At 33.8% G+C, this 19446-nt stretch overlaps 1 protein-coding gene across 3 annotated transcripts in view; it reads right to left on the reverse strand.

Moving 5' to 3' along the window:
* The window catches only part of DACH1 (dachshund family transcription factor 1), a 417765-nt gene that overhangs the window by 394131 nt on the left and 4188 nt on the right, over positions 1-19446 (reverse strand). The window lies entirely within an intron of this gene.

Consider the following 19446-nt stretch of genomic DNA (forward strand, 5'->3'; position numbering starts at 1 on the left):
TAAAGGTTTGAGAATCCTAAGAGCATGAACTAATGGAATTTACAACTGAACAATATACTTAAAATTCATAGCAGAACTAGTGAATGAACTTACTTCCATAAATTTACTTTATTTCACATAATATTGTTAATTTGAAATAACAAGGTTGTGAGGAAATAGTTCAAATCATCCTGGACAGGCAACCAGGGCAATAGTAGAAGGGTGGCAGTGGAAAAGCATTGTAACGAGTCCGCTAGTAAGGTCAAAGAGGAATGGGCAGAAAACTATAGAAACATCAAGGCACGTGCCACTTTTTCAACACACAGTTGATGTAATTTAGCAAACCACCATCAGAATTACAGCTGTCATTGCTAAATACTATTTATAAACTCTATACCTTCTCTCTTAAGTACGAAATGACACCGTTTTGTTCCTGAGTTGTGCCATATATCACATATGCAATACTTTGATGAGACACTAAACATTAACAGAAATACTCAAAATATTTAGCTCTTACCAACATGAACTCCTTATCTTAACTGTAGATATCCTGGAACAAGGGTTCTATCACTTTTCCCACATGATATTTACCTGGTTAAAAAACATTATTTCCCACACTTGATTAAAGTGAATAGATGTAAATGAACAAAATGACGCACCTACCCCACCAGGGAACTTGCAAATCTCAGCAATGTGCCAATCTGATAAACAAGTTCTTCATATGGAGTATGAGGATACAAACAGCAAAGTACTTTTTTTCTGCTGTGAAAAAGAAGTTTAAAAAAAAGATCTAAAGACACCAAAAAGAATGGCAAGCAACTTGGATGGAAGACTGCATCCACGTGGATGATTAAGATGGGATGAGGAAGCTTATTCTAAAGGACAACATGTGAAAGAAAACAGGCACCACCCCAAATTGTCCATGGCTACTTCCCAGTTTAAAACTGGGAAGTGTTGTCACAAACTCTGCCTATAGCAGACTTTATCTACTATACAAATGATGTTTAAATCTCAAACACATGCCCAGATGAGTGGTTTTCAAGCTTTCAAGAATAACCTATTTATATCTGTTGGGAATGATAACCTCTCAGTAATAGGAGTGGCATCTTGAATATTTTAAAGAAAATTATATTATTACTATTATTTCCAAATAATTTATAATCTTCAAACTTCAATCTAGATTAGAGTCATGGATTAAGTATTATTTGAATAGAAAAATAGAAAATAAAAGTTCTGGAATGAAATTTCTTGGATTCTGTTTCCTCTACTCGCCATGTACTAGCTGTATGCCCTTGGTAAAGTTAATTAACTGCTCTGAGCCTTAGTACCTTTATCTTTCTTTAAAAGCAGGTAGAACCTACCTCTTAGGGTTACTATGGGGAATGAAAGAGATAACATCTAGCAAACAGTAATCACTAATAATCGTAACTGTAATTTTTATTATCAATAGTAATGTTTTAAACTGCATATGAATATACTCAATTCAAATTTGTACACACTTCAAAAATTATAAGTTTTGTGACCTTTCATAATTAATCTGATAAACCATAATAATAATAGAGATAAAGGTAAAATCTCAATCTTATTAAATTATACATATATGAAGAAACACAAAGTGTAACTATTTGTGCTTAAACTACTACAAAAACATGGGATACATTCCAGAATTTGACACCTTATATTATACTTAAGAACTAATGTTAAATATACTTTCATTTTATTTTTTATTTCTACATAAAAATCTAAAACATATATATTTCTATTCATGCTTTAATTTCTTGGTTATAACCAAAATTCCCTAAAACTAAGAATCTCATAAAAGTATTTTAATATAATTCAATAATATGCAAACAAAAATTCTATAAGAAAGTAAATTTTACTTGTAATGAGTGCCTACTATGTGCCAGAAAGTACCTGAGAATTTTAACAAGATAAATGCAAGATAATAGTCTAGAAAAATCACAGGGAGGTAATTTTTAGTCACCAGAAATTAAATTTCTTCAAGTTTTAAAATTAATTGATGAGTTCAAGAAATAACCAGACCGTCTTCTATCAGCAAGCATCTCCATAACTACATTTAAAACTGTTAACAGCAGATCACAAATATTTCAAAACTTTAGATACATAAAGGAAGAATGCAGCAAAAGAAATCCTCCTGGATTTCCCCTCCTCTGGAGAATTTCAGACATGAGATGCTTTTGTAGACAAATGCCAAGGAGAAAATCAATCAGATCCAATTTCAACAACCTACTAAATTTCACAATATAACAAGGGAGAAACTATGTGTGTTACATAATTTACAAAAATGTCAAGACATTGTTATAAATCTACAGACAAAGGCAGAACAAGTAGTATTCTGAGATAGACAACATTATATTATATTGATGAGTTCACAAAATATTTGGCAGACACCAAATTTCATGTTAAGATGCTTGAATGCCTATCCCAAATTTATTTTCAAAACAGGAGACTCCAGAAAATAATCATTTGGGAGGATTTTGAGATGCTTGGTAGAGAATAATTATAAATTATATATTTGGTTAAAAAAAATCCTATGGACTTAACTATAATAGAATGCTCTAGGCAACTTAAAACGAAATCAAAGATTCAATAATACCTGATTTAGCAAAAAGAAAAGGAAGAGAAACCTGATGTAAACTTATTAGAATCTCCCGTTTTTATAGTGAATTGCATAGCGGTTACTGTAGCTATTGGATGTCATACTCCCTGAAATAAAATAAGTTATTTCCTTTGCAGATGCTATGGCTATATTTCATCTTTTCTTGCTTTTCAAAGATTTTGTCATGTTAAATTGTTATTTAAAATGTCTGAAAGTTAATGGCAATAAAACTTTAATAAACTTTATATTTATAAAAAGACTAATTTTTCAGAATTCACAAGTTCCTTTTAATAGTTGTGATTTCACTGTTACTTCCTTAGAAAGAGGAGAAGAGTGTGACAGCAAAAACCAAAATAGATTTTTCTTTATGCTTTTGTGCATGGTTCTGGTAAAATAACATAGCTGGGTGAGAACATATAAGATCTAGTCTCTTAGCAACTTTGAAGTATATAATTGTAAACCTTAAACTTTACACAATATGTAGATTATGTCTCAATTTTTTAAAAAGTAATGGGAATTCTAAACAGATAACAACTCTTGAAAAGCACCTTACTATTTCTGAAGTGCTTTCAAATAATTATTATCACATTCTTATCCTCACAACCTTCTTTTAAAATAAATAGAAAAGTTATCTTTACTATCCCTATTTTACATTTGACAGTATGAAAGTTCCAGCTGACTAATCCAACATCTCCCAGTTAGTAACTGATAGAATCAGAACTTGAAATCAAGTTTCCAGATTGTTCTCATGACCCCAGGTTTTCTATAGATTAGTAAATCTCAAATCTACAGCTATTATCGTAATGAAATACTCCTCTTGGATAGCCATAATAATTTCTTTTTGAAATAACATAATAATATCTTTGTGGGAAACAATTCCCCAAACTTACACTTGTTGATAAAGTTTTCAAAACTTAGTTTTCGTATATGTATTGAGAATTACATTTTCTTGCTAACAAATAAAAGTGAACTAGAAAAGACAAAAACATATTAGTTGACGCAACCCAGTCACAACTGCTTTACTCATCACAGTCGTGCCCTTGAGATCTGAAAACATTCATTTCAACATCTGACAGCATATTAACTGTTTCAATATTGTGGACTCCTGTTCAGTTTGCTATGGGCAAGAGACCATGCCTTTACACAAGCCGGTGGATCGATTGGTCTTTGGTAGAATCTTAGTTTAAGACTCTTTAAGGCACTGATTTATGCACAATTGATCTGATCAGCCATGCAGTCAATGTGATTTATTAGCTAAGATGGCCAAAACCCTTTTTTCTCCTTTTTCATGCAGTAGTAATTCACCTCATTAGAGGTGGAATCATTATAGGAAGCTCCTGAGAAAAAAGAAGTTGAACCTGCCGGCCTGACTCGTTATTTTCCCCCAAACTGTGGATCCACCAAACAGTAAAAGCTGGACGCTAAGCCCAGAGCTGCTGTGCACACACACAGAAGCCAGTGCACTCTCACTGTGGCCAGAGATGGATGGAATAGATTAAAGGGTGTTCTAAGCTTCCTCCACTCTGAAACATTTCAGACAACAAACTTGTTCGTTTAGCTTCCTGAGAAACTCATTCATTTAGTTTTTAGCACACGTTTTTTCTTTGTTTAACCACAGTAAGACAAATGACTTGTATTACTTGATAATTATGGTGTTTAACTAAACATAGGACTAACAATGTGTATAACAGGGGTTGGCAACCTACAGTATACATGTGGACGCATGCATGTGCGTATGCGCGCGCGCGCACACACACACACACACACACACACACACACACACACACACACTCCCAATGTTACAGGAGGTACGATTCTGAATAGTTCACCTATGGGCAAACTACACATTTGCATTTGCCAAACACATTTTCTATAACATTTGGAGGGAAAGTGTCTATAGATTTTATATGGTATAAGAGCTCCTTTCCTCTCTTAAAGGTTTATCCCCCAGCCAGATCCTTAATCCTAAATTTCTACTGATTATTGATTACCCCCTTAAAAATTATTAACAAATAGTTAAGGGAAGGAACATAGCAAGGTAAGGACAGCCATCCCATGAGATGGTTCTGCTTTAGAACAGAGTATTGACTCAACATTGCCTCTTCTTCCATTCAATCTGCTGCTGAGAGCTCAAAGCTCAGAACCTGAACTCTAGTTGCCTCATCCATGCATTTCCATTTGACTTGGTAGAAACTCCGCACATCACAGTGATTTCAGGGGGTGTGACCTGCTAATAGCTGTCCCCTAATACCTTATTTTTCTCTAAAAGAATAAACGCTTTGCCACTTCTCCACCTGTCCCCCACCCACACTATGAAGGCAATAAATGAATATGCAATACTCTACGACTAAAGATGTGACAACCACACATTAGAATGATTAGGCAGTTGTTGAGGGGTGGTACATTATTTTACATGTGCTATATAAATTGTGAACAGCTTTGATTAAAAATCTAGATTTACTTAAACTCAGTTATGCAATTTCTGTACAGAAGTCTACTATGAGCTATACCTTCGATTTACTCGGACGAATGACTCCTGTAGAATAGGCTGAATGAAGGCACAATTTTTATGCTGAACACCGTTTCAATAAGACAAGCTTTAAAATAAAGCAAAGAACAAGATAACCCAAGAGGGAAGAGATATGGGAACATATGTATATGTATAACTGATTCACTTTGTTATGAAGCAGAAACTAACACACCATTGTAAAGCAATTATACTCCAATAAAGATGCAAAAAAAAAAAAAAGAACAAGGTAAGCTGCAAAATATATGAATGTTTGTATAACTCTCACAGGAGGCACAGCCCCACCTGCCCTTACTACTAAATCAGCAATGTCAACATGCCAACAAGTTTAGCTATTGAACTGGTTAAAAAGAAACATGGTATGCCGTGTATGCGTGAATTTGTGCGTTTGTGCATTTGTAACCATATTCAAAATGAGAAACCTTTACTGAAAGGATCTCAGGTGAAAATTTTGCAATGTAAGAGCCATATCAGTAAGAGAAAATATAATTGGGGACTTATGTTATATTCTGGAGTTCTTATTCTCATTGAATATTTGGGGCTAACTTATCTAAACTTTTTCTTTAATCTTTCCTATTAATAGAGATTAGTTGAAAACACGTGTCTCTTCCTGATTTAGATTTTTGTTGCAAAATTTTGGCTGAATTAAGTATTTTGATAATTACCTGTTTTTTCAGAGAGTTGCAACTCCATGCTCATAATACACTTTTAAATTTACTTTGTAATTTACATTACATTTGGTCCATTGTAATAGTATTAGTAAAATTCTATTGATTTAGATATGTCCAATTTTCCAAATAAAACTTTGCCTAAGTTACCAATGGTTTAAAAGAATATTTTGGTTTCCTTTAGATAATTGTATTTTCTTAGCACCAGTTTTATAAATAGAATAAAACACTCCAGGGAAAATATTGAGCTGTACATAGTGGTGTTCTGGTTGTTGAAATCATTCACTCTTTGGACTTGTGAACCACAAAGCACTCACAGCTCAGCAAATCCCAGAATAGCACATGCCATGTCATGTCTTATTGTTTTAACATAGTCCTCACATTCTACCCTCCCAATATAGCTGGACAGCTCAATATTGATGAGTAGCAACAATTGACATCATAGTCTATGGAATACAGTTCTGCCGTTAAACACATGCTGTTACTATTTAAAGAATACAAATTTATCTTACCTTGGGACTACTTGAGATAAATATTTTAGTTTGAGACCCCAATGTTGTTACAATATTGTCACGTGTAACTTTGTCCTAAAGTGGATATATGGTCCAGTAAAATTCTCAGTGGGCTTCAGCACTGGTTTAAACAGTGAATGTACAATCTCTGCCTAGTTAAACTATACTCTTACATGGTGAGAGTGCCAATGAATATGTTTCATCAGATGTTCCTGGAAGCTGTCTGGCCAATAGGAGGGATTTGAAACTGTTCCCTAATCACTGTTGAAATCACTGATAGTACTGTCTGTCCATACTATGACAGACAAAAGCTGAAATGTATTAAACATAGCAATCCATCATCCTGCAGATGGAAAGCAGGAGCCAGGCGGGTTCAGAGGCAGTGACTACCCGCTGCTTAACAAAGGCTGGAGTCCTGACAGTTCAGTCCCTTCCTACCCCCTCACTACCACCCCTCCATCTAAGATGAATGAGTGTAATCAGTGAGGGAGAAAGCCTGCTGAGGACCTCAAATTCAAACATTGTTACATTTAAAGTGCTGCTTTTTTCCCGCTAATCAGAACTGTTACTGGAAAACTTTTCTCCAAATATAAGGGGATAGGTATTTAAGTAAATGAATAAATGAATAAACTGTAGATTCAAGAAAGCACATCCTTAGAAAATACTGCAACGGTATGCCATGAAGTTTGGATAGCTAGCTTTGAAATAAAGGTTTGATACCAATACAAAGGAAGTTTTTTAAAACTTCACTCAGTTAAGGTTAAGTTTACACTGTTTGAAGCAACTTAATAGTGATGTTCTTTTTGAATGACAAGGGAATTATTATCTTTATATAAGCACCAAATAGAAATGAAATGCTTTTTGCTGAAGTTCAATTCATTTTGCATACTTGCTTCTAATATGGACATATGAGTCACAAAATAGCCAAAGGGAGGGAAAAAACCCTCAACTGCTAACAGCATATTAACACAGTATAGAAACGAAAGACACTTTTCTTTGGATTTCAGCCTTGTCATTTCCAATTTTCTGCTCCTTGGACATGCTTGTATTCAAATTCTGGAACATCTATTCAGCATATCAATCCTAATTAGACAATCTGGGTCTGGAAAGGATGAGAGCTAGGTCATTTGCATAATTTAATCATAAATACTCAGTGATACATATTTCCAAATGCATTTGTACAATTATCTTTTCATCCTTGGGGCAATGGTATTAATATGATTAGGCAATATTTCTGGAAAAAACAGACAAGTATGCACTCTTTTTAACTGCAGCTTAGGGCGATATGAAAAATTAATTAATTTCTGAAGAAAATCAATTTCTCTACGTGACCACATTATACATCGCTAAACCAAGACTCAGAAACCTCTCTCAATCACTACATTTTATCAGGCTCTTCTAAATTCTGATTAGTATGTAAACAATTCAATAGAAAAACTAGTAATATATCAAAAAGCATCTTAAATTTTGAAGCGATCTTTCTGTCTACTTTTCATTTCAGGAATACTACCTTGCTTTACTTTAATGCATTGTTATTTAACCTGTCAATGAGAAGCCTGTGCTTTTGGTGTGAATTCATCTTGAGTGATCTTTTATTAATGTACATTAACCAATTTCAAGGACAATAGGATAAGGTTACTTTTGAAATGCTTTCTCAAGAAATAGATTTATATTTATCTAAAATAACCTTCACACGAGACTGCTTATTATGAAAAAAATTAGATAAACTAAGTTGTCCCAAAGAGTACCATTGTTATACAAAAAACATTGCAATATACTTAGTAGAGATATAAGAACCCAGGTGGCTAATCTGATTTTTTTTAAAAAAGAGATTCAGCTTTGTATGCTGATTAGTACAAAAGAAAAAGTCACATTTGTGAGTTTAAATGTGCTATTCTTTTCTTTTCAATCAAATGAAAAAGTAGAAATGCATGCAAATATTCAATATTCATTTAATTTGCATAAAGGTGCTTGAACAAATTTTTGATTCTAACAAGCTCATTTTTCATGCGTTTTGTCTTTCATCCTAATCTAGCATCTGTCATTCCTTTTTGAAGTTATTATCGGCCCAATTCCCTCTTGGACATGGTTGCTGGGTGACCGGTATCTTAGCACCCACTTTGACAGGAACAGATGTGAATCTGATCAAGAGATTTCCCAAGAGTACCTGAAATCACAAACAACTTTTGTGAAAAACAAACAGCATCCCTGTCATGGGCCCTTATTTAACCCACTCCCCAAAAGCAAGAGCAAAAAAGTTTACTTCAGATCAAATATATACCATTTTAATGTCATTTCCTAAATTAGAAGAAAATAAATAAAAATAAACCATATTTTCACTCTGTTGAATTAGAGGAATCCAATCTAAATATCAAAAGCTCAAAAACCCAGCTTGTTCTGTTTTTGGATAGATAGCTATGGGTAAATATGGATTTATATTTCATGCAAAATTTCACTAGAGTGTCTACCAAAAATAAAGAGGATTTATTATGAGGACAATTTAGATGATAAAGATATTTAAGAGGATGAAATTTAGTTTGGCGTCTAAAGGCTTCCTATATGAGGTACGATGTAGAATTCTGTGCAAAATTAAGGATCACTCTACTTACAGAGAATTATCTAAAATATAAAAGCTCCACCTCTCCTTTCACACACTTTATAGCAAGATTTTTTTAAGGTGTTTTGGGGTTTTTTTGTTTTGTTTTGTTTTGCAGTTCATTTGGTATACTATCAATCGTTATTAGAAATTGAGCTGCAAAGTGCCACTGGAAGACAAAGGTCATAGAAACTTCATATTATCGCCATTACAAAAGTCAGAATAAGCTGCCTTTCCTAACTAGATTCCTTTTAAGAACAGCATGAAGTTGTGCAGTCACGTGATCTGCCTCCCTCCATTCCTTCCTTCACAGTCAGAGAATGTGCAGACCAATTGCCATGTCAAATAACCATGAAACTAGTTGGGTCAAACTTTTAAATTAAATGAAATATTTAATCAATGTTGCTATTTTATAAATATGGCAACAGAGTGATCTTAGGAAACATCCAAATGATTGACTTAATTTTCAGCTTCATTCAAATGATGTGTTGAGGCAAGGCAGAAAACTGTTAGCTTACAGTGAAAGTTAAGGAGCTTTCTTTTTTTGTCACAGAACAGCCAATAAAAAATAAGCAACATATGTTTAAAACCCTAAATATTTTCTCCTTGATAATCATGACTTATGATAGTAAGAAAAGTGGTATTCCTTTCACTGGAAATCTCAATGTTTTTCTTCCACACTCCAAGAATTGATTTGTTATAACCATTCTTATTAGGAATTTTTATGTTTAGTTCTTGTAAGGAAATAGCCAATTATCCAAATGATTTTACCAATGTTAAGTGAAAAAGGAAGTGAAAGATCTTTGAAATTCTCTCTAATTTTTATTGGAAAAGGAACTTGCTAACCTCAATTCCAAAATCCAATCATGGAATTATTTTTTGTCATTGCATATACTTGAGTGGGGGATATATATGTATATGTGTTGCTTTACCTTTTATAAAATGTTTCTGTATATATAAGATCAAGAGCAAGTTGTTCTATATGAAGAGGTAGGTTCTAAATCTAATGGTAGTCATTTAATATCACCCATTATAGGCAGAGATATTATAAGCCTACCATTTTATATACATTATCCATTTATATATATATATAGATATATGATATAGCATTTTGATATTCCAGAAATTAAGCAAACTATACATACCTAAATACCGCTTTATTTTGTACCTATGATTAATTTTAGTTTTCCAACTTAGCCCCAGTCCACATAACTAAAATAAAAATGGCCTTTACATATAAAATTTGTCAGTGATCTTCATTTGCTATTGCTAGTGGCAAAGGGAGTCTTCTGAAAACTTTCAAGTGATCCAGCTAAAAATACAATAAGAACTTTAACCTCTCAAAATGTGAATCTAAGAAAAATTAAATATACTCATATAAAAATCTGTATTCTGAAATGTTATCATAGGGAATAACTCCCTGAAAAAAAGTTTCTTCCCCTACTTGGGCTGACTCTTCTGTGGAGAGAAATTAATAAAAAAAAGTACAAAATAAATGTTCCCATGTCCAATTAAACACATTTATGTTTAACCTTTTAACATCTAGCATATATATTTGAAAGGTAGATATTTTGTTTTAAAAAGTAGCATCTTAGTCACATGTGAAATCTTGAATAGCTGCCAAATTCTGATGGCACTTTGGCTTAACTGTGAAATGCCATTCATGAATAGTATTTTGTAAATTTCCTAAGAATATATAGTTACTAAATTTGGGAGCTAAACAGGTGTTAACAGAAAGAAAAATCAAATTTGACCCAGAAGGCTCCAATATTAAGGTTTGAATTGGGATCAGTTCATTCCTTTCCCATGGGGTAACTTGTATAAATGTAATTCTATGGTTTCATAAAAGCAGGTCAAGTTTCCATCCCTGGGGGTCTTCTGGCAATTTGAAGCATGGAAGCACTGTTCCTGGCTACAAGTTCAAATCTGCATGTACTGTCAATGGTGTGAAGAAAAAAAAAAATCAGTGAAGAGCAGACATATATTCATCTTTGATTATAATATATACTTGTCAGAGGGTTCTTAGAAAATAAGAATAAAGGTGTCAGAGGTCACATGTCATAAAATATTTTGAAACCATTCTCACTAACTTTTAAGTATATATACATACCAGATGATGCAGAAAGGAATGTGAAATATTGTTTTTACTTAGATAACTAAATGCAAAGATGAACTTCTTATCAAATGTCATTTTAAGTTACTATGTCCAAGTGATTTTTTTTTAATCCCTCAAGCTTAGATGAAGCAGAGTCCTTTAAGCAATCACTGTTTTATAAGCTTCTTCCTGCTTTGCAAAAAAAATGCATGCATGCTTGCACTTTTACCAATGACGTAATGACTTGACATATGCCATGGAATGATTGAGAAAGTAATTGATTTCAATTTAACTGGACCTCTACCAGGTGTTTTCAAAGACAGTTACAGTCCACTGCAAGAAGTGGTAATACACATCTCCTTATGTAGACCTGCAGATTAACCCATTGACCTCATTCCTAACTCATCTCATTGATGGCAAAGCTTTTAGAAGAGCAATCTTTTTTTCTCAGATTATGATATTGTTTTCCTATCATTTATCCACTGATTTTAAAGGATATGCTTGCTCCAAAGTGCAAGCAGCAATGAAATAAACCAATAAAAGAAATGGTGCTATGACATCAAGCACTTTAAAGGTTCTTCAGTAATGTACAGATTCTAGTACCTAATTGTTTAATGTCGATTTCATACAATAAAATACTTATTAGTTATAAATATTTTTTGTAGAGAATTAAAAGTATATCTTAGTTATCATAAAAATAAAGGTCTAGGAAAATCAAGATAAGTGTTTAATCACTGTCTTAATAGCCATATAATGTTATATTTATAATTATATTTTAAAACATTTAAATATAAACTACATCTTTCACCCTAAAAGTAATTTTAAATATAGTTTTCTATGGTCATTCACTAAAGTAGAATTGGCTTTTCATGTGTTATTTTATATTAAATGAATTACAGAAAGCAAAATTAAGCTATTTTTATAAGTAACTTGTTGGTCTTCTGGTCCTATGTTCTACATGCCTCTCGTGTGTGTGTGTGTGTGTGTACAAACACAAATAATATACGTAAAAGCTTTTCTAATAAAGGGATTATAATTACTTAAGCATAAATACATAGACCACAAATGGGCTAAGCTTAACATAAACAAAAATATCCACCACAAAGATCTCTTGAATACTGATAGAAATTTTATACTTGTTGCATACACAAGAACATTCATCCTAGTATAAAATGTGTGAACAGTGATATTACAAAGAAAAGTGCTCCAAATTATTCATTTAAAATCCAGAGGCACTATTAAGCTACAAACTGCCTAACTTAAGACATATATATCATTTCCAAAAATTAAGCTAAAAAAACAGATATTTTAAATATAAAATAAGAATTAATACTGTTGAATATATCAGTCTATTTTAGCAGAGCTGTGATGGGTTCAAAGATTAGTTACAGCTTCAGTGATTTGTTCATACATAAACAAAATGTTTTTAAAATATAAGGCTATGAATAAAACAGCTGACCTACTGCTGCTATTAATACAATTTCTGAATACAATCAGTTTAAGATTTTAACAAAATACTTCATCTGCTTGATATGTGAATGTAATGAAATATTTCTTGATTAATATACTCTAGAGATTGATTATCATTACCTTTACTTAAGAAATGACCATATCCCTTAAACTGAACTAGCAAGTATTTACTGCAAATGATTGTATGTGCTTCTATAAAATAATTCCCTTTTGACTAGTACTCTTTCTTTCCTGATATATTTTCCTTGTCCTTGAAGAAAAGCATTGTTTTTTTCCTGTTGTGACTACAGGGGTAATCTAATTATTTAGAAACATTTGATACCATATATAAATTCAAAGATAAGTTACATTGTGACTTTTAATACTTCGTTTACCCCTCCCTTCATTTATTCTAAGGAAAGGAAAACATTCCTCAATTCTTCAATGTTACTAACCAAAAGTAACCAATCTACTTTGTTGCCCATTTCAATATTTGCTTTGAGAAAATCATGCTTGAAAAGCATATCCAATTTTTTGTTAAATATATATACTACCTTCAAAATCCACTGCAAGATTATTATTAATCTACCTATAGTTAAATTACTTTTAGTCTTCAAATCATAGTAAACAATTCCTATTTCTTGCAAGAAACATGTACTATATTCTAGGTAGTGTATTCATCTTAGATAATAACATGTTTTAGATGCTTCAGTTAAACTGTTTTTTTTTTTTAATCACTACTCTCTAAAACTTTTTTTAAAACAGCTGGCTATTCAGTGTGTTGCCATGCTGCAGACTTTTAGACACTACAATATGTTTATAAGCACAAAAATATAAGACAAATTAAATACACAGTGAGTTTTCCAGTTTAGTAAGTTGTCTTTGACAGCTTCCACTCAAGTCACGTACATTTAAACGTGCAAAAGAATCCCAGCTTGATATCCTGGATCAACTCCAAGCTAATATGAATCAGAAAGCAACAGGGCCACACCTTTAACAAAGTTCAGTCATTGGACATTTCTATATCCAATTTAGAAAAACCCACATGCAAATTTTTTTTAAATGAGTGAATTAGAATCCTCCTATCTTATAAGATAAATCCAAATCAGAACACACAAGAAATTTAAAATGCACCTGGCTCAAGGTCTCTGATTTAGGATCATGTAGTGATTTGCATCATTCTCTATATATGATTATATGGATATTAATACTTATAAAATAAATATGTACATTTAAATTGTACAGGTATCTGTAATAGACCCCCTATTAAAAGATTCTCAAAAACCTTCCCAAAGTAAATAGGTGCATCAATATAAAATGATCCACCACTTAATCTAATAATAACTAATTACTAGACTGAATATAATAACTAACTACTAGACCAAATATAAATATACTATCCTTGGTGTTCCTGCTTTCCAAAGAAATAATTTGGTAAGCTAATCTCACTATTCTAATTGAGACACTTCTATACTGTGATGTATTCTAAAAAGCAAATATCAGCAATTAAAAGTTATTTAAAGGACAGATACTATAGCAAAAAAAAAATACTTTTGATTGGAAATACTTCTGACAAGTTGAGGAGAAGGAAAGTAAAGGAATTTGAGGACAATGTGGGCTCACAGAGCCACTGGTATGCCTGAGATACATGTATCTGTGCAGATCGGAGCCTTTGATAGTCCACTTATCTAAGCCCCATTTGGTGGGCTTTTAAGTCAGGTTTTCTTCATTAAAAAATAAATTATTGAACACAACAAATATAATGGAAAAGAGCCTCCTTAATGCAGTCTCTAAGTCTGAAAATATAAATATAAATGTATTTTTAATGTATTCTTAACTGAATTTTTAGCTGCAGCATTCACACACACACACACACACACACACACACACGACTGACCAATCACAGTGCAGTAACTCAGTAAAGAGAATGGCACATGCTGGCACATGCTAAGGTCATTCTATTCTCATAACAATTCAAACATAAAATGATAAAACTTTATCTTAAATACATGTTAAAATATCCAAATAGTTAATATCAATTTTTTCACATTTTTTGGTCATTTTAAAGGTATATAAATTGATGTGATTTTTTTTTTTCCCCTTGGTGAACAATCTGAAAATGAAATCTTGGAAAGATTAAATTCAGGCAAAGTTGAACTTTTCTAAAGAATCAAGTAACGAAAACCTTAAAACCAAAATGTTTAGTGAAATCTAGAAGACTCACCTGTACCTATTTAAGAAGGCATATTTCAAACTAATTTCTTCAGACAAAGATTCAAAGGGAGACAGCTTACAACCTGTGAGAGTTTCATTTCTTATTATATTTTGCAATACATGTGTTCTATGTTGCTAATACAATGCAATTTAAATGATTATTTTACTTGATTAACAAAGGCAACTGTATGAAACAATTTAGTAAAGTAACTTGGAAAGGTAAAATAATACTAATTGACAGTCAAAGCACAAATTGTTCCTAAAATAACAACTTCTTGGTTGCACATTAAGCACATTAAGCTACAAATGCTACACATTCCAAAAACAAAACAGCAAATGAGAAACAATAAAGCATATTATGTTTTTGTATGCTAGTGAATCACACATGGTAAATCACCAAAGAGAAGAGTGATTTATGCTCAAATCCAGCCTAGACTTTAATCAATATTGGGTGTCACAACTCAGAAGGTTGGGGAAGGTAGTGAGGCAAAGAGAGTGGCTAATATTGGTCTCAATAATTTATATGCAACTTCTGTGAAATGTGGTAGATTAAACAAAAAAAACAGCAGATTTAGACTAAATGAAGTTTAAAAATTCTGCCTTAAATGCAAATACAAAAATTTTATGCAAGAAAACTCTGACAAGAAAAAAATAAGCCTGTCTTGTAGTTTATTATACATAATATTTGAATCATCACAAAATAAAATATTAAATGTGCAAATCAAATTAAGTGTCTCAGGACATTAACCGTGGAGTTCAGAAAGTAAACCATCTTCATCCTCATAACTATGTGCACTATGTGACAATAATGATTATGATATCACTGGAGACTAACTCCAAGGGAAAAAAAAAAACAGATTTGAAAGATATTATCCAAATAACTTGAGAATTTGTATCTTGCAACATAATGTGATTAAACAAGGTAAATCCGAGGTGAGCATATTCTTAGATTTTATTTATGTATTAGTTATTAAACTGCAATTTACCAACATTTAAAAAGTGTGCAGAGATAAGTGATGGAACCAAAAAACTTTCACATTTTAGGCCCTACTCTTCTAATTATGCCATATTTTTCTTGAAATGTTATACGACGAGACATCAGGCTTTACAGGAGCCATTAATAGACTGTAATACAAAAACTTCAAAAGCATAGTCTCTCTTCATTTGAAGTAAGTTTTGAATTTCTCTGTGCTAAGTATCATAATTATCTGTGAGAAGGGAGTCTGTATTGTGTTGAAACTTTCTACATCGAGGCATAAATGCATAAGTCCGTGCCATTGAATAGCATGCAACGGAGGAAATGTTAAATAAATATGCTATTTTTATTTTAAAAATCTTCTGACAAAAAAAGAGCCAAGAATTGGAAAATATTTTATATTTCTTACACTAAAACTGCATTCATATATTACCACTGGACAAAAAAAGACATGTAGTCTCTCAATTTCCTGTCAATAGATGGTACTGACTTTTAAGACAAAAGAATACTGTTTGTAAATATATGTATATTTATATAAAATGTCTGATAAAACTAACTGGAATCTTTCCAAGTTAAAAACTTCATAAATCTAGGGCTACGTAGGACCCAAATCACAAGCTGGTTTGGAAGATCCTGAGACAAAATCAACTTCTGGCAATGCTCAAAAAAAAAAAAAAATTATTTTTGATGACAAAATAGAGCAGTCACTTTTTATTACCTGAATTCACAGAAAATTGAATGCTAACCCAAATCTACAAACAAGCAACTGACTCAGAGACTTGACCATGTACATAATTACTTTTCTTTTTTGTTGTTGTTGTTTAATGGTTACCAGTTAATTAAGTGACCTCTGTTGCAACAGCCAAGTTCATGCAACTAATGTTTAGTTGAAAAATAATAATTAGAGGAAGGTGATCAAGGTCAGACTTTGTCCTCTGACAACTTTTAAATATATTTCCTTATATTTTCTTTCATGCTTTGAGACCCCTATTTTATTTAGCTTTACTATCAAGGAGGTGACAGTCTCTGTTTCATCTCCTTGTGGTAATGACAGATGGCTTCAACATTTATTCTAGTTTTCATAGATAGCACACTGATGCAATAGCCCCAAGCAAATTAAATCCACTCCGAGGTTTGTTACTAGCTTACTGAGCCACTTTGAGCAAGCTTATGAACGCTTCTTTTCCTTAACATCAAAAATTTTGGTTCCTCAGATTCTCTGGTATCTAAATACTCTTAAGAGACATAATTAAATACATGTTCTGTAAAAAGCTGAGAGTGCTAAGATTTAATGTTTCTTGCACACTATGTACATATTATTTTATATAGTTTGCCTTTCTGCACAGTTCCTCTTATCTTTTGCATCAATTATTCCTTTAGATAGTCTCTTAAGTAGCCAGAGGAGAAAGAAACCATAATGAAAGAAATCAATATATATAGATGAATGAAAAAGGATCTTAGTAGTAAGGGCATAAACTGGACTTGAATGAAAAGGGTAATTTTAGTTTTGTAAATTCAAGATAAAAATATTTTAGGTATTGTTTCCAACGCTGAGAAATAAGACAGTAACACTTGTAATTATCGCTAAAAAATAATGCATCACAATGCAAACAGTATATTTTGGTGAGAGGGAGTTCAATGATAAGTTTTCTATTTTCTTAGTCAGTGGCAGAATTAGGAAAACCTAGGCAGATATCTACAACTACACATCTTCTTCAGTATTTGCATGTGTTTAGGTTTGAGAAAGTCTTGTAGTTGATAAAAGATCAAAATGCAATAGTAAATCAACAAACTTACCACATTTAACTTTAACCTGAAATAGAGTTTTGGAATAACACATTTCATTGTAAAGTATTAAAACGAGGTGATTGAAATATAATTAGAGTACTGATGAGATATTTTTGAAGGGATAAACAGTTTTACTGGATTTAACTTATCTTGGCTCTGAAAGTTTTAACTCCAGAGGCTTTGTTAACCTCAGGGAAAAAATACTTTAAAATTATTTCCTAATAACTTTAAGAATATTCTGCAACCATATGGTGAGGACTTCAATTCCAAAACCTGAAAATTCCATATTTTCAGAAATTTCTGGAAAAAAAACACAAAACACCAAGAGAATAATTGTAAGTGGTGTAACACTACCTGCTTTAAATTGATTATAACATTGCAGTCTCTGAAGGGAGTTTTCTCCACCAATTTTTTTGCGTGTTATGCTAAATGGCCATTAATTATCTAGTACAGTGTGTGCTGTAAGAAACACACAAAGAAGATTCAAGAGAAGAGTGGTTTGGTTACTAAGAAAAACAGCGCTTCACCAATCTACTGGATAGGTAGGCAATTTCACCGCAATCATATCTGAACTGGCTTCAAATTTTGACTAGCATTCTTTATAACAACTCCGCAACAATTTTCTGCCCTGATTCAACTTGTTTTAACAGTAGATTTTTTGCAAATATGTTATCTTCTGAACACCCAAGAACTCCAATTATCTCCGTAAATGACGTTTAGTGATCAAGATTCCCCCTCAATCTTTACTGCCACCTGTCCAGACTCTTGGGCACGCGTGCGCGTACACACACGCGGGCGCTCAGCATTCACCCAAAAATAGTAGAAATAAAGGTTCAAAACCCAGATATACACCCATGGCCCGATGCAAAGAATGGCAAATAAACACGGAAAAGAGTTTCTGGCTAGGTCAGGGTAAGACATTTACTGGGTTGGAATTCGAGTCTTTTTCGTCTTCCAGTCTTCCGGGGGCACTAGCCAGAAGTCTTCTCCCAAGGAAGAAATAGCTAGGGGCTTTTCTACCCCGGTTTCCTTCTGGTCTAGTCCTGCGCCTTTCCTTGCCGCCTCTGTTTCCCTAGCTCTCCTAGGGGAACACACCCAAAAGAAGTAAAACTCCGCTTCTTCTCCCGATCCTTAAACTTATTTGGAAGGTACCGAAGTCGCTGCACACATTTTGCGCGCAGTTCCCACGCGCTCACTTCTAGACTCCAACTTTCCCTACTCGCTTTTACCCGGTATCTCTGAACTTTCCCCTCTGCAGCCAACGATAGGGACAAGACGGAACCGTGAGAGCGGGTGGAATGATCACTTCTACCCCGAAACTGCCAAGTTACCCTACTCCCGCCCCCTCTCGGTAGATCCTCCCCCAGTGAGCGTTCATTAGCATAAAACTGGTCGGGCCTGGCTCCAGGTCCCGTGGCCTCTATAGAGTTCCCGCGCTTTGCCGGGCTGGGGAAGCCATGGCACCGGTATTCAGGTACACAGAGCATCCCAGTGCAAAGCCTGCACCTGCTCATTGCGTGAGCTACTAACCCTTAAAAAAAAAAAAAAAAAGAAAGAAAAGAAAGAAAGAAAAGAAAAGAAAAGGGATAAAAAAGGAAAAGAAAAAAAGAACAGTTTGGAGAGAGAGCGAGAAAGCAAGCTGTGGTCTTCCTTCCCCATCTCTCCGGTTCAGCTTCCAAGAGTCTCAGGCACCCGGTCACCTCCCCCTACGGAAGGGACCCTGACGGTCCCCTCGCGTCTGCCCCGGGGCAAACGTACCCCTTCATCTTCTTTGCACACGCACACGCTCACACGCGGACACACGCACAGATGCGCGCACACACAGATCCCTCCCCTCCGCGGGCTTGCCCTAGGGGCTTCGGAGCTGAACTCGCTTTGGGTCCCCCGGGATTGCGCCGGCCTCTCGGCCTCTGGGGCCGTCCCCCTCCCGACCTCCAAGTGACCCACTCCCAAGGCTACCTCGCGGGGCCCTCACCCGGAGCGCGTCTTCCCGCTCCTCGAACCCTGCCGAGCAGGGTCACG

This window comes from Tursiops truncatus, chromosome 18, assembly GCF_011762595.2.
Source record: "Tursiops truncatus isolate mTurTru1 chromosome 18, mTurTru1.mat.Y, whole genome shotgun sequence".
NCBI lineage: Eukaryota > Metazoa > Chordata > Mammalia > Artiodactyla > Delphinidae > Tursiops > Tursiops truncatus.